Genomic DNA, 17,471 nt, shown 5'->3' with positions numbered 1-17,471 from the left:
ACAGGCGAGCAGATCGGTGGAAAATGGCGGAGACACATGCAAAAGTTGCGACAAGAAAAAGGAGAGGACAGTGCTCTCTGAGCTGACTAAGGGACGATCACCATCTCGAGCTGCACTGTTTGTATGTTACTCGCGGACAATAACTTTTTTCCTTATCGTAATTTGTTACCTTATTGTTTGTCTCCTCTGATGATATGTTAGAATGTATTTATGAATTTTTCCCCTTTCGATTAATTTAGGTCCAAGACTGGGGGTGTATAGGCTCTAGATCAGTCACATTAAAGGGACATAATATCCTGTTCTAAAAAGGGGGGGGGGGGGGGGGGTAGACCCTTTAGGTGTCCTCGCCCTTAAGAGGAAACTGTTTTTTTATATATCAGGATGAATTCTTGTGGGCCCTGTTGTAGGGGGTGATGGTCTTTCTATTGCTTGCACGCAAATTATATTTAAATGATGTGCTAAATTAATGCGGTTCTCCCCTGGTTTATGGGAAGTCCTTGGGTACCTACAATTAATGGGAAGGATGGCATAAGGTTCAGGGTCTGGGGACAGTCCAAAAGGTAGATTTTGTCTTAAATGCAGGGCGATATTAAAGGGAAGTTGTACTGCTTCCAGCAGCCAGCAGAGACACAGATAACAAGTTATTGGATTTCCTGGCCAGTTTATACCAGCCACCCCAGTCCATTGCTTATATAAGGGACCAGTTTTTTAGTTGCAAACAAGAAGCAGAAGAAGGGCTGGGGTAATTTATCCTTAGATTCTGGGAGTTTCATAATATGGTGGTAAATACTCCTCAATCAGTCGCACACTCGGCCGCACCAATTGGAGACGACCAGCGCCCCCTGCAGAATGCCACCCTTTTCCTCATATGGAGCCCGTGAGTTCCAGTGGGCTGCCCAAGGGAGGCCCATTTGTAAGGATTGGCCATGTACAGAGGAACTGTCCGTGTTGTCAACCTAGGCGGGAAGGTTTTTGGGACCCTCGACCGCTGCAGGAACCCAACCAGCACCTCCACAGAGGCAGTTATTCGTTGGGGAGTGCCCCTAAATATAATATGAGAGGTAAGAAGATCCCTTTCGTCTTAGACACTGGATCCTCAGTGACCTAACTGGGCCAATCTCTCTTTTGGTAGATCTGTGGTGACGGCCCGGTGGGGGACGCAGGAGACCTCCCCTGTCTATCATTGCGAGCTGCTAATGGCCTGTGTTGTGCAATAATGCATTAAACGTGATACCATAAAATGGTGTGACTTTCGGCATTCAATAAATTTGGTTATCGAAATAAAATATTGAATATTAATATTTAAAATATTAATATTAAATATTAACTTTAATTGATTAAAGTTACCTCGGGGAACCACCCTTCAAAGGAAGGGAAAATATAGCCAATTTATTGTTTAAGTCTCATAAAAGTACTAACTACAAATTTGGAACTCTGATTAACAATTAAATGAATAACTATAACCAAAATTACCATATAGATAGTTAGCTAAGTTGAAGGATATGGAGTTCTTGACAGTGTAGAGGTTGGCAAAATTCACTTATGCAACATTAATGAAAAAACATTTGTCAAAGAAAAACATTTATTATGAATATAATAGAGTATAAAAAACACAAATTACTAACGGTGTACTTACTAAACAAAGATAGGTATGTGAGTATGCATGTGTGTGTGTCTGTGTGAGTCAGCGTGCTTCCAAAATGGCGGCTGGCCAAAGAGATAACACCCTCCCCCCTTTGGAATGTTTTACGATATGTAGCGGGGGTCAGAGATAATTAGGTGCTGTGATATGCGTGTGTCTGTGTGTGTGCCAAATTAGAGAAAGTTACTAGATGCATGCAAGGAAAGACTGAAGAGCATAACTAACATTAACTTTCAAATAACTTGTAACCACAATATCACAGCAACACAAATCAAACTTATAAACATCACACAGAATCGAATAAACAGTCTTTGCTTAGCCTAGTATAAGTATTAAGCCCAGTTGTGTTACCCGTCCGTGGAAAGGGGAAAAAAGAAGTTGCTGTGCTGTTTGAAGTTCTGTGAAATCGTCTTGCTGGTTGTGTGGCTCCTGCCTTCGTGGTTCTGTTGGGATGTGCAGCTCAGTTGCTGTTTGAAGTTCTCCTGCAGGACATCGCGTCACGGCTTAGAGGTTGGTAGAGCTTGGATTGCGAGAAGGTTTCCTTGGTGAGATGAGCTGGAAGCTGCAACTCTCCTCCATGAAGTTGATTTGAGTTGAAAGAGTGAGCTGGACCGTCGCCCTTCTCCTCTGAGAGGATTCGTGGAAGGAGTGGTGTGCTCCTCTCGAAGAGGTGAATGGAAAGAGGCTGGACAGCCTTCTCCCCTCGGAGGGATTGTAGAAAAGAGATAGAAGAGAGGGGGAACAGGCCTTATATTGGCCCAGTGACCTCACAGGTCATGGGGCCCAGAGTGACCAATAGGAGTTGAAACTTGTGTCTCCTGTCGGTTTTCACACCTCTGTGTGACGTTGAGGCACCCTGGGAGACTGAGTTCTGGAGGCTCTGGTTTTCTCCGGAACAAAGGACATGCGGCTTCAGGCTTTTGACTGCCCATGTAGGCCGAACTTTGGTTTCACAAAAACCATGTCCCAACAACTGAGAATACCCTATGAGGGATATGCAATATTGGATTTTGAAATTGGGGATGTGCAGGTAGCAGAGAAGGGGGCAGTTGTAGTGAAAGATGGCTGTATCAACTCTGCTTGTGGAATCCTTGGCATGAATGTGATTAAACATTTGTAGGACAGTCTCTTTCAGGGCCCTCACCCCGGAATCGCTGCTGTCAAATTGACATTCCCCCCAACCGCCGCTGCAGCATGGTAGAAGGCTTTCTCGGCCTGCCGAAAGATAAGCGTGGACCCCAACCCAGTTGACTTTCAAGGGCTTGCCTAAGCTGAAAAAGCAAGCCCCAGTGTGGATTCCCCCAGAGAAAGAAACAGTGGTTTGGACTCACATTCCACAGGGTGCTGGCATTCCTGATAGCTACGTTGTGGTCGAAGGGATGGAAGACTTGTGGTTAGTAACCAGGACTGTGGGTTGGATGCAGGGAGGAAAGGTTCTGGTGAGGCTATTCAAGCCTAATCCATACCCCATTGAACTGCCCCAGAAACATCCATTGGCATCGGTATAACAAGTTGATGTGCAGGATGTACATACTAAAGAAGATTTGGTCTTCACCAATCCAGAACCTTCCGGGGTCCAGGTGGACATCTGTGCAGTTGGGGAGGGCCTGGCTGAGCTGTCCTCCTCCTGAACTTTGGAAGGGGAAGACCTGACACCTGATCAGCATCAGCAGCTGCAAAAGCTGCTGACCAAGTGGTCTGCGGTTTTTGTAGATAATGAGGAGGACTTTGGGTGCACAAGGGTGGTCCCCCACCCGATCCCCAAGGGTGACGCCCCACCTGTGAGTGAATGATACCGGCTGGTCCAACCATCCTTGTATCCAGAACTTTGGATCCTTCTTCAAGGAATACTGGAGGGTGGAGTGGTTCAGGAGAGCTCTCGCCCAAGGGCCGTGCCTATTGTGCTGGTGAAGAAAAAAGATGGAAGTTACAGATTCTGTGACTACCACAAATTAAACTGTGTCACCCACAAGGATGCCTTCCCAGTCCCCAGGATAGAGTGAGTCCCTGACTGGCCTGAAAGAGTCCCTATGGTACTCCACGCTCGACCTGGCAAGTGGGTATTGGCAGGTCGAGGTTGATCCTAGTGACAGAGAAAAGACTGCTTTCACTACACCCATTGGTCTGTTTGAGTTTCAGCGGATGCCATTTAGCCTGTGCAACGCCCCTGCAACTTTCCAACGCATGGTCCAGAGGTGCCTGTGTGGCAAGGTAAATGAATATCTGTCCCCAAACAGGGGGTAGCTACCGACCCAGAGAAGACAGCAGCTGTGAGAGATTGACCAGTCCCAGCGACAGTGAGACAGGTACGCTCCTATTTTGGATTTGCTGGCTATTACAGGCGATTCATTCAATTCAATGCCAAGATTGCAGCCCCCTTGCATGGCCTCCTTCGAAGGAAAGGGTCTCAAAAGTCCAGTCCAGTTCAGTGGGATGAGGGGTGTCAGCAGAGTTTCTTTCAGCTAAAGCAAGCCCTCCTGCAGTGCCCTATATTATCTTATGCTAATTATGACCTTCCCTTTAAGGTGTACGTAGATGCCAGTATGGAAGGTTTCGCAGGTCCAGGATGGTAGGGAGAGGGTAATCGCCAATGCAGCCTAATACCCACCGAGAGGAATGATCAAAACTACAGTTCGTTCAAATTAGAGCTTCTAGCCCTTAAGTGGGCCATCACCGAAACATTCAAGGGTTATCTGTGGGGTGTTACTTTCACTGTGTTCACAGACAGTAACCCCTTAGTTCACCTGGACACAGCCAACCTAGGGGCAGCAGTAGAGTTGTGCGTTGGAGTGGTCCCATTGCAGTGGCGTTGGAGGAATCGTCATTCCTTGGATGGTTGGGTACATTCTCACCACCGAAAGTAACTGGAGGCCTTCTCAAAGGCCCAGTTCGCTGCACAAAACAGGCAGGCCAGAGACCAGGCTCGCTATAACCGGACAGCACGAGCATTACCACTAATACCTGGAGAGCGGGTGCTCCTGCGGAACATCAGAAGACGAGGCCAAGGAAAATTGGCTCCTTACTGGGGCTTATCCTTCTTTGTGGTTGTTTCCCAAGTGAGGCCAAACCGGCCAGTGCACCTTCTCCACCCAGAGGGTAAAGAAGGGCATTTGCAAACAGTGCACCGGAATAATCTACATTCGTGCCTCACCAACATGCTGCCAGTAGAAGAGGACAGCCCCCCCTGCAGGAACTCAAGAGGGTGATAGTGGGTTGGTAGGTCAGGGTAGCAGACACCCACTAGTACCAGGGTTTTGTTAACCCCTAGCCCCGTTTTCTGTGCCCATACTTTCCCAAACCAGTTGTATGTTCAAATCTCCATGCTCTGCCGGTGTCGTGTTCTTTTGTCCCGAGGTATGAGAAGAGCCGGTCTCGGTTTGGTTCAACAAGTATTTATTTAGAAGCAATGAAAAGGTACAGCATAGCTATGAAAAGTTACAGCATAGCTATGGGCACTCAATGCACAGCCTCGGCCATCTAGTAGCACGGGGTAGTCAAGAGTCGCGCCGAACGGACAGCGGGTGCAATACTTATAATAGTAGGTAGAACTTCATTGGTCAATAACGAGGGGGAGTCGCCGTGGTTTAGACTTGGCTCTCCCTAGATGGTGTGCAAGCGTGGTCCCAGCCTCTTGGCACTGGAATCCACGAATGATGAGGAGCAGCTCCCTGTTTCGCCCCTCCTTTGACAGTTGCTGGGCAAATCTTCACATTCTGACAGTGTTTGGTTTTGTGTTTTACAAACAAGCCTTGACTCTGTTTATACGGTGTTGTTGTTCATTGGAGTGAGGAACATTGTGTTCCTGCTTTAACGGCTGTATGTTCTGTGTGTGTAAGCATGCGCATTTTCCAGACAAAACAACGCCTTTCCTATCTGCCCTTCAGAACCTGGGGCAGCTGCTTGAATTCTTTCTAAGGCGTAGGTCACAGTTTCTTATAAGCACAGTGCATTCATGTATGTGTGATATTGAATAAAGCTAAGGGAGGTAGGCTGTTAATATAAAAAAGGTTAGGTATGAGAACAAGTTTAAGTACAGTGTATTGTATGCCACGGATTACAGTCTCCACACCGGCTACGGTCGATCACCATCTCGAGCTGCACTGTTTGTTGCGTGAGTAATCGCTGAGTAGACGCTGATCAGCTGGCTTACATGGTCTGTGTCTTGGTGTGCCTCCTCCTCAGGCGGAGGTATGCGGAGCCGACAGCGCTGTGGCTCACCGGGACGAGGTCAATTGGTGCATCTGACGACAGCGTCAGTGACGTCAACGAGCTCCTGAAGATCCCGACGAGGCTTGGAATACAGAGACTGGTAGAGGGACTCGTTCTTTTCTTTCTTTTGTGTCGACCGAGACTCGCGGACAATAACTTTTTTCCTTATTGTAATTTGTTACCTATTGTTTGTCTCCTCTGATGATATGTTAGAGTGTATTTATGAATTATTTCCCCTTTCGATTAATTTAGGTCCAAGTCTGGGGGTGTATATGCTCTAGATCAGTCACATTAAAGAGACATAGCATCCTGTTCTGAAAAGGGGGAGGGGAAACCCTTTAGGTGTCCTCGCCCTTAAGAGGTTGTTGTGCGGGTGGAAACTTGGTTTGTTTTTATATATCAGGATGAATTCTTGTGTGCCTGTTGTAGGGGGTGATGGTCTTTCTATTGCTTGCATGCAAATTATATTTAAATGATGTGCTGTGGTGTGGGTTGTATGCATTTATAAGCAGGCCTAGGAGTAGGTGACAACCTTTTTCTGCATTCCTTTCAGGTGGTGCTCTGGTGCCGTTTCCCCCATCTGGCAGTTTTACTGTGTTTATAATGTATAAAGATTAAAATAAAGTGTTTATTTTTAAACTAAGGAAGGTTCTCTGTGTAGGGCTGTGTACTTGGGTTTTTTATCAGTCACACCTGTTGGTGACACTGCCACAGAGTGTCCAGGAGCTCACTGATACCCTGATCAAGTTCTGGGAGAAGACTCCCCTGGACACCATCCGTCGACTCATCAGGAGCATACCCAGACATTGTTGGGAGTGCATACAGGCACACGGAGGCCATACACACTACTGAGTCACATTATGAGTTGCCATAATGGAATTCACGCAAGTTGGATCACCCTGTGATTAAAATTTTGTACTTTTATTTTCGGTGTGGTTTTGAATCTAGCCCTCAATGGGTTGATGATTTTGGTTTCTATTGACCGTTGTTACGTCATTTTGTCCTCAACTTTAATAATTCGTTCATCAAGATCTGATGATTGTGTGATTTAAGTATTCCCTTAATTTTTTGGAGCAGTGTACAATTAACCCACTGGGCCATCAAATCCTCAGATGTAGGGAGAAGATGGAGACTTCTTTGTTGCTTTGTGCAGCCTACAACAGAGCAACAGGGGTGCTTTCCTTGTACCTTTGACATCTCTGTTCACTGGAGCAGCGTCAGTGAGGAAAATAAACTTAAGCTGAAAGGTAAATTTGATCTGAGACAGTGGGTGGAACAACCCTCTGTGGGCAGACCTGAAACCTGGAGCCCCATTTGGTGTCTCACAGGGTTTGAAACCAGAATGGATCGTTTGAGCACACGAGATAGTGTTTTTTCTCATTTTTGGGGAGTCTGTAGAGACGTGGGGAGACATATTTAAGTTTAAAAAACTAAAAGTGTTGGAATGGAAAATGTTACCATTATACCACAAAATATGTTATTTCTGCTCATGCATACTATTTCTGCTTTTGTAACTGCCAAGATGACATCAGGGCGACAAATCTGAGACTGTCCTCGTCTCCCCCCACCAAGAACTCGAAGAAGCCTTCAGCCTGTGTCTGGGTCTTGGCTTGGCCAGGAGGACTTCAGCATGTGTCTGTGTCTTATCTCCTGGGATTTTACTATTCACTTAGTTCACACACATAGTTAACATACATACATACACACACACACACACACACACAAATAGTTCAACTCTTCACACACACCACTGCACGAAAAGCCGAATTTCCCCCCCTGCAAACACCTGCAAACTCGCCTAATTCCTGGCAGTTATTGTGAATTCCGCGTTGTCCCATGACACAAATTGGCAGAAACATAATCCTGGTAGCGCAGTGGGGGGGCTGGGGAGGGGGGAGTGCCACCGAGGAGTCGTGGAGCAAAGGTGTGATCGAATTAGCATATGAATCGCAGCAAAATTGCTTGTCAGAACTTATCTCACTTCACCATCGGATGAAACCACAGACCTTTGAAACGAAAAGTCACTTGTGATTGGCTGGTAGATCTGTTGCTATTGGTCAACCTGGCTCATTATAATACACACGTGGGTAAACCCCTCCCACACAAAATTAATAATAATTAATACATAGTTATATTACTAATAATTTATATATTAATATTAATTATTAGTTAGCCTTTACCAAAAGCACTGCATATACTGAAGACTATACATTTATTCATGTGATGCTTGATGTTATATGTTGTACATATTGTAGAGGGGAAAAAAACATTTACAAGGTACAAATATTGTAAAAACACAACTAGCTTAGCCAATGAAAAACTAATCAGATTTTCAAGGAAGCTTGAAATGTCTCTTTGCTGCCTCTGGGTCATAAGTTCTTGGTGGGACTGAGTCCGAATCTGCTCCAGTGTGTAGACATCTGTGGTGTGTAGCTGTGAGATTCAGTGTAGCTTTTGTCTTATTTGAAGTGTGGCACACAGGTCGGTGAGCTCCTGGCTGTGGAAGGATGGTGCCATGTCATCTGCCCCGCTTCAATCAGCTGTAAACATAATCAGTACAATCAGCACAGTTCAATGACAATATACACCTATATGAATCTAATCTTACCCTCTTTCTTCCCTGTCGACTCCTGAACCTTTCAATGCTGCCACAAGAGCTGCAAGGTCGGGTTGGATGTACCGGAAGTTCCTTCATACTGGTTCATAGTACATCATAGTACGTCATAGCACAGGCAGCTGGAAAACAACATGAGTAACATTAGTATATTATTAATAAACGGAAATAGCCTCACTACATCACCGTTGGAAGATCCACAGTAAAAAAACAATTACTAAACAGTTACTTACATACAATGGCGTCATTTTCCACACTGCAAATCCGAACTTGCAGTGAGAGTCTCGGCCAAATGTGCAGTGACTGCCTCGTTGTGTGGGGGGGGGCTCAGCAGTGTTTCCCCTACCATTATATTAGGAGTGTGACGTTTTCAGAGTAAAACCTCACAAGTGACCTTTCCACTTTTGAAGCTGCGGTTATAACAGTTTTTAAATTGTACTCTACATTTATATAGGATGAGTATGTGACTGAGGACCAGTTTATTCTTTCTGGTATTAAGGTTATGTACATACATGATTCTTGCTGTTCTGTGTTTGTACCCTCATAGTTGAATGCACTTATTGTAAGTCGCTTTGGATAAAAGTGTTAATAATAACAATAGGAAGTCCAAACCATGAGGCAATTTCAGCAGAGTCAACAGCTTAGTATGCCATGGACATGTGAATATGGTGCTGAGTTTTTCCCAGTAGTTTGGGAGGACAGATGTTTGGGACTTTGTCACACGATGACACAGCTGATATGCTTTATGTGAAGCAGTGTTTTGGTGTCAGCAGAAAGACATCTCTGATGTATCATCAGATGTACCCTGAAAATTGTATCACTGATTACACTCATTATAGCATACTTACTTATATAAGGCAAATCTATTCAAGCTACAATCAATGATTCTATAATTATACTAAGCCTGATGTATTTATAGGAGAGATTTTCTTAAAAGGGAGTTAGTACCTTTTAAAAAGGTGTAACCTCTGCAGCACTGAGTGAAACTATTCTGATTTGCTTTTGTAAAGATCACAGCTCTGTCATTTACATGTGAAAGACCCCCCCCCCCCCCCCCCCCCATAGACCTAGGAGCAGGGGGGTCAACTGCAAAGCTTCTCACTGGAACCCCACGTCAATTTCCGGCAGTTCCTGGCAGTCCTCTGTGCTGCCTGTAGATTCGTGTGAACAGTCGTTAACCTGAACCTTCACAGAAATTTACAGGGGCACTAACTGACACAAATTCTTCTTTTCATGCAGTGTCCACTGCTGCCTCGCTGAATCTTTCCCCAAATGCAGTTTGCATTACGATGATTGCACGCTGTAAATACTCACAATTTATGTGATTACGTTCTTCTTTGAACTCTCCCAGGGAGGGGAAGTGAGAGAACGTACCTCTCTGTACATCTCTGGCAAACACTGTCATCTTGCGCTCAAACGCCAAAACATCCTCCAGTATCTGCAGGGCCGCTCTTCCCTTTCCCTGGAGGCTTTTGTTCAGCGTGTTTAAGTGACTTGTCATATCCACCATGAAGTGCAACTTTTCCAGCCAATCTAGATCTTCCAGTTCGGGATAGGTGAGGCCTTTGCTTTCCAGGAAGGTTTTCACATGTTCCAGACAAGCAGCAAACCGTTTCAGCACGTCTCCCCTGGACAGCCACCGGACTTTGTTATGTAGCAGTAGATCCGAATATGCGCTGTCGACTTCATCTAACAATGAACAGAATTGTCGGTGGTTTAACTCTTTTGCCATTATTTTGTTCACTATCTGAATAGCAAGGTTCATCACCTCCATACATTTGGGGGGAAATGTTTGAGCGCACAGTGCTTCTTGGTGCAAGATGCAGTGAAACGTCAGCAGCTTTCGATCTAGCGACTTCTGAAGTAAAGTCACAAAGCCCTTATGTGCTCCTCTCATACTAGGTGCCCCATCAGTAGCCACTGACACCATGTGAGTGGTTTTTATTTCTTTGGCTTTTAAACAATTCACAACAGCCTCACAAATGTCCTCCCCCCGTGTTTGGCCTTTTAGCGGTATCAACTCAATGATTTCTTCCTGCAGCCCATCAGAGTTCACATATCGTTTACATCACTTGACTCATCACAGGCTATTGAGTATGCTTGAGCTGAATTGATGTCCTCAATTTGCTGTCTGGTGATGTTTGTTGCCATTTTGATGGCCCTGTCCTTGACGGTCTTTGCAGAGAGAGACATATCTCTAACAAACGTGAAACAATTTCACGTTTGTTTTTGAAGTCCGAAGTCCGATTCTTTCATGTATTCTCCATCTGTGAACGGCTTTCCACGCCTTACTATCTCCTGAGTGGCCACAAAACTAGCAGCAGTAGTTGAGTTTACAGACTTGGTCCACTTCTTGAAAGTATATTTGCTCTGCTCAGCTTTCTGCAGCAGTTCCGAAATTGCTCCTTTTCTCTCATCTCCAGCTTTGTACTTTTCAGCAAATGCTGTGTGCTTATTATGGAAATGTCTTTCAACATTGCATTTTTTGTTGTTTGCTAATTTTTCATCACAAATCAAACACACAGGTAAGCCAGCATCGTTGGCATTGAAAGCAAATGTATCAGTCCACGCAGAATGAAATTCTCTATTTTCTTCCGAGACTTTTCTTTTTGGGGATTTATCCATTGTTAGCTTACCAAGGCCGGGGGTCAGAAACTCTAGATTAGCCACCTGCAGGGAAAAGGGCCGGGCCCTAGACGTAATAGGATGTGACGCATATTTTAGTTGACGAAATATTAAAACAAAAAGTGAGAGCAGGTCAGACTGGAGGCGGACACAGGAACTGAAGCTGGTACAAACCAACTGCAGCTTCTGCTCTGATCAAGAAGCTGCAGCGCTTATCTCTGAGCAGCTGTGACCAGAGAAACTCTGTTTTCACTTTTTCCACTGTTAAGAAGCAGCTGGTGAGTCACTGACCGGCTGTTTCACTTTGTGTGTCTCTCTGAGCGAGTGAGCGGGGTCGGGAGGGCGGAGCCCTGGGGCCTGTGTGTGTGTGCGCTGTCTGGGAGCACACTCAAAAACACACAGACATACATTCGCCCGCTCCTGGTATTTCATGATGGCCTGATACGATGATGATTTAAAAACGTCACTTACATCCATCTTGACGTTCACTCACGTTCACGTTCATCATATGAAAACCGATTCATTAAGTTCACCGTTCGCGGAAAATATGCGCAACATGCACAACACTGTACAGGGAGCCACTGCAGAGGGGCTGAAGAGCTGCATGCGGCTCCGGAGCCGCGGGTTGCCGACCCCTGCTCTAGCAGAACCAGACTCAATGTGGGCTGCCATCTGCCTACAGTGTAAAGATGCTATTGATTATTAATGATAGCAGCAACATTATTATTGTTAATAATAATAGTAACAATAATAATAATGATAGTTGTTATCCTGCAGCTCTGGAGTCAGAGATACCTGCAGAGAAAGAGAGAAAGAGACTATGGGAGGAAAAAGTGAGATAGTTAGTGACATGTAAACAAATGAAGGTGGGGGCAGAGTTCCTTTAATTCCTATTTGTTCAGGCTAGGTGAAAATCATATTAACTGGTGGTATGCTACTTCTTCTCCAGCTTCCATGATGTCTGTTATAAAACACGTGTTTGAGAATTATACCATGGAGCTAATCTCTGGTTTACTTTATTCTTTTTTAGCGGGGCGACAGCGTCAAGGGTTGTTTTTAATGAGGCTGCTGTACTATTAACAAAGTTATCAACTAGTGTGGGAGTGATGTTTTGATAACTTTCCTGAATTGTATTGACACATGGCTGTGAGGTAAGTGTAGAAAGAAGCAGTTCTTTAAATTTGTTCACAGGTTTTTCAGATAAACACAGACTATAATAGAATTTCTGTCCAGAGTCAGTGTAGTCAATAATTGTAAATTCAAATGTAATTAATAAATGGTCGGACAGAATAGTGTTTTGGGGAAATATTATTACGTTTTTGATGTCTATGACATATGTCAGAACAAGATCAAGAGTGTGATTCAAACAGTGAGTGAGTTTATTCAAATGTTGAGTAAAACCAATCGAGTCTATTAATGAGTTAAATGCTGAACTAAGGCTGTCCTTGGCAACATCTATATGAATGTTGAAATCACCTACTATAATGATTTTATCTGTCCTAAGAACGAGCTCAGAAAGAAATTTAGAGAATTCAAATAAAAATTCAGAGTAAAGGGCAGGTGGACGATTTATGATAACTATATGAACTGGTTTATGTGATTTCAGGCTTGGATGTATGAGGCTGATTATAAGATTTTGAAACGAGTCATAACTATCTTTCGGTCAAGGATTGATAGATAACTCAGATTTAGAGATTGCTGCAACCCCTCCACCTCAGCCTATGCTACAAAGAATATGAGTATTAACATGGGTGGGCGGCGTCGCTTCATTTAAACCTACATATTCACCATTTTGCAGCAAGGTTTCGGTTAGACATAGTAAATCGATCTGATGATCAGTAATCAGATAATTTATAAGTAGGGATTTTGGATTGAGTGACCTGATATTTAATAAACCGCATTATATACTTTTATTGTTTGGTACTGATATATTGGTTGTGTCAAATTTTATTAGGTTTGAGTGTATTACTCCTCTCCTGTTTACTTTAAAAAAAATTAATTTAGGTGGTCTGGGGGCAGACACAGTTTCTAAAGTATTGTGAGGTAAATTGTGAGGGTGACTGCGCTAATAGAAGTGCAGAGAAGCATGTAAGACTGCAACTCTGGTCTCAACTCTGGATTGTCATGGTGTGGACTGTCTAATAAACATTGTCATATTTCTAGATATGAGAGCCGCTCCATCCAAAGTTGGATGAATGCAACCTCTCCTAATCAGACCAGGTTTTCCCCAAAAAACTTCGCCAATGTCAAATACATGTAATCACTGGTCATATTAGGCAGGGGTCCAGAGAAAATTACAGAGTTCGGCATTGTCCTTGCATGTGTACACACCGAATCAATATTGATTTTAGTGACCTACGACTGACGTAGTCGTGAATAATAATCTTACTGTACTTACGCTTACCCTTAGCCAGCAGTTTTAAATATGACTATGTGGCCTGCTCTGGCCTCAGGAAAACATTTAACTGTCGTGGGGAAAATTTAGTAGAGACGTGAACAGGTTAGTGGTGAACCGGGGGCTTTGGTTTAGGACTACGCTTCTTATCTCGCACAGTCACCCAGCCAACCCGGCTTCCCGGCTGCTCGGGAGCTGCCTGGTGGGCTGGAGAAGCTACCGCTTCCTGGCTTGCACCGGCTACCGGGGACTGGCTAACTACATCAGTTAAAGATTTACTCTCCATGGTGCAGAACCATGATTCCAAATGTCTAATCCTCGCCTCCATACTGGCGAATAAGCTACATTTACTACACATACCGTTATCGCTAAAGGAGGCAGAGGAGTAACTGAACATCAAGCACACTGAGCAGGAGAGAGCAAGGGAGTGAGAGGGAGAAGCCATCGTTTGCTGCTAAAGCTAAGTTGCTAAGCTATCACCAGACACGAGTAGTGTGTAAATCACCGTGAATTAGCGAACAAGTCGCCAAGAGAGGGAGAGATATGTGTGAAGAACAGTACAAATGTAAACGTGACTCAAAATTTGCTTTAGTGAATCAGATAATAGCAGAATTGGGTTGAAGAAGAAGAGAAGAAATCAATACACAAACACCAGCGAACACCAGAAGTGACGAGTGCGAGGCAGCGCAGCGCCGTTCCCAAGCGCGCAGCCGCCTGGCTGTTCACACGGGACTCGCATTTCTCCGCGCTGGTCAGCCCGCGATTCACTCACATGTGGCATTTGTCTGGATCGTTGGGACTGGGAGGCTGCAGCAGTTGCTCGGGCGCGACCGCTCGCTCTCCCATGCGTGAGCCAGCAGTGTGGAAGACTTCCGCAGTGTTCAGCACTACTGTAACACTGGCACAAACACACAGAGCCCCCACACTCGTTATGCCGGGTTTACACCGGACGCAGCGAGGCTGCGAGGCTGCGAGGCAGCGCAGCGCCGTTCTCAAGCGCGCAGCCGCCTGGCTGTTCACACGGGACGCGCATTTCTCCGCGCTGGTCAGCCCCATAGACTGTATATATAAGGTCAGCCCGCGATTCTGCTTTCTTTGCTTGTTGTTATACCCGTTGAATGTCGGGGTTCGGGGGTAAATGATGGTCTTCATAGCCCATCATGGCCCCCGTCCTTCCCAAGTTGCAACTGGCATCTACAAAACAGACCTTCTACTAGCCCCGTTGTCCTGTATTCCTCATCCCGGAAACTTCCTCTATCAAAAAACAAAACATGGTTCTATCACCATCTAAAACAAGTCTAATTAAAAGCCACCTATAGCCCGCACTCTATTCAACTCATTCATTCAGGATAGGAGCTGCTACTTCTGCAGCCAACCAAGGTATTTCCTCTTCTTCCCTACAACAATTGGGAAGATGCTCTTCTTCTGCCTTCACTTCCTATATCCGTCCTCATATAAACACTTTCCATCCAATCAAAGATTTAAAAAACCTGATGTTAAGTAAATCTCGCAATAACTGTAGGTGGTTTAGTTTTATCTGCTCACTGTTTCGAGTTATGCTAGCAAAGCAAGTCATTTATCTTGCAACTTCTTCAGAACTCACACCTGGTCACTCTCCCCTCTCTCATTGCATACACGGTCTTCGTAGCTTGCATGGTCGGAAAGACCCCATACGTGCATGGTGACGTATGTGCTTCACACGGTATTTTACTTTTGGTCCAGCGGACCTTAATTTCTGTTTGTCAAGCTGACTTAATTACTGTTGTGGTTGCTATACCAATTTTATAATTTCTGTTGGCATTTTATTTTATTTGGTCTTGGACCTTAATTTATGTTCAGTCATATGACCTTTTATTTAAGTTCGGTCCTTGCTGACCTTTTATTAGGTTCTACATTTAGATCTTGCACTCACCATGCTATTTTACTTTCCGTCCAGTGGACCTTAATTTCTGTCTGTCAAGCAACTTAATTTCTGTTGCGGGCTATACCAATTTTATAATTTCTGCTGGCATTTTACATTATTTGGTCTTGGACCTTAATTTTCATCACATAGGGGTCTAAAATGCCAAAGACTCAAACATTCACATTACTGTGTGCACTTGTCAAATAAACATTGTTAAATCGTGAATCAAGTCTCTCCTGATCGAAATGAAGCTTACCGTAAATTCAGTCCGAAAGACTTAACCTCCTTATTGATTAGCTGATTGTGGGCGTACCTAAATGGTCAATCAGATCTAACACGGTCTCTTTCAGCCAATCATTCAGCACCTGTCAAACTTTGAATCCCCTCTCTTCCCCAGTCAGCCGTCATTCATTGACATGCATAACCCACCTCCACCCCAATCTCCTCCAGTCTTCAGCAGAATCATCATCACCTCTTCCAGATCGCCGACCTCAATTGATGGTGATCATATGTATAATCCTGTATCATGTTGGTAGCCGATCATGGATCATGACGATGGATTGTGGATTATGGCGGCATCTGATCATGTTGGCGGCTGATCGCGGACTAAATTCAACAAGACTGCCTGACACAATAGACCTATTATATCTATTGCACTTCTGTCCATCCTGGGAGAGGGATCCCTCACATCCCCCTGTGGCTATTCCTGAGGTTTCTACGTTTTTCCCCTGTTAATAGATTTTTTGTAGTTTTTCCTTACTCTTGTTGAGGGTTAAGGGCAGAGGATGTTGCATGACTAATTGAACCACCACCAGTGTCTAGACCCCGGGGGGGTATTCCTATTCTGCGCTCTGCTTCACCCCCTTTCTAAACCTGATGACATCACACAGGGGTCTAAAATGCCAAAGACTAAAACATTCACATTACTGTGTGCTCTTGTCAAATAAACATTGTTAAATCGTGAATCAAGTCTCTCCTGATTGAATTGATGGTATCTCAGCAGGACTTTCCTCAGCTTGGCGTTGTTGAAATCTCCGGCCACAATAAATGCAGCCTCTGGCTGTGAGGTCTCTGTCCTGTCGATAACTGCATGCAGCTCGTCCAGGGCCTGATTTGTGTCGGCATGTGGCGGAATATATACCGCTGCTAAATGACGAATGTAAACTCCCTCAGGAGATCTGATTGCAAGTTGCTACAGGTCCGGAGAACAGCCCGAAGTAATAATCTCCAGATCTGAAGAGGGGTCGAGCCAAGTCTCCATGAAAACCATAATGTTACAGATCCTAATGTCCCGCTGAAAAACCAACCTGCTCCGAAATCCGGCCAGCTTATTATCCAGAGACTGAACATTAGCCCGAAGAATACTCAGTAGTGGAGGCCGGTTCTCACATTTCCTCAGCCTGACTAGGATGCCGGCCCACGACCCTTGTTTCCTTCGTTGCCTCCGTGCTCCAGGTACAACAGGTAAACACCACCTATTTCCCTTTGTTTGCTGGTGGCAGTGAAAATGTGTTTTCTCCCGTCGACCTGATGTGCATAAGTTGTTCTCGTTCATATTGTATGATAGGGCTCGCTTGGTCAGTGTGCATAATAAAGCAGAATATATAACAAAAAAACTGAAATAAGAGCAGAGCTGTGGGCGAGCTTGAGACACGGCAACCGTCCTCGGTCAGTTGCAAATTTATAGTTATTCTTTGATTTTGCCTTACCGTGTCAGAGCTTGACAAGATCATAAAGAAAACATGCAAAATGTCTGCTATTTGACAAAAACAAAACAAAAACAAAACAATCAAAGGCCAGTATGTGTGTGCAGAGGAGTCACCTGTAGTTTTTTTTCTTAGACGACTGGCCTCATGCCCAACGAGTCAAATCCAAATTGATCTATCTGAATCAAAACTGAAATTAAAGGAATTGAACTGAGCTGTAGTGAAAATGTGCTGCACTCGACACAGAGTGACCCACCTGAGGTTTAAACTATAGAAAATACATTTTTGAAGTTGTGGGAATAGGCCAATTCTGTTTGAATCATAACAGGGATCCATGCGGATTTCTGATCCCGGAGCGTAGGTGCAGAGTGTGTACA

This window comes from Hippoglossus hippoglossus, chromosome 20 (assembly GCF_009819705.1).
Source record: "Hippoglossus hippoglossus isolate fHipHip1 chromosome 20, fHipHip1.pri, whole genome shotgun sequence".
NCBI lineage: Eukaryota > Metazoa > Chordata > Actinopteri > Pleuronectiformes > Pleuronectidae > Hippoglossus > Hippoglossus hippoglossus.
The sequence above is the reverse complement of the archived record's forward strand: the minus strand, read 5'-3'. Positions refer to the sequence as shown.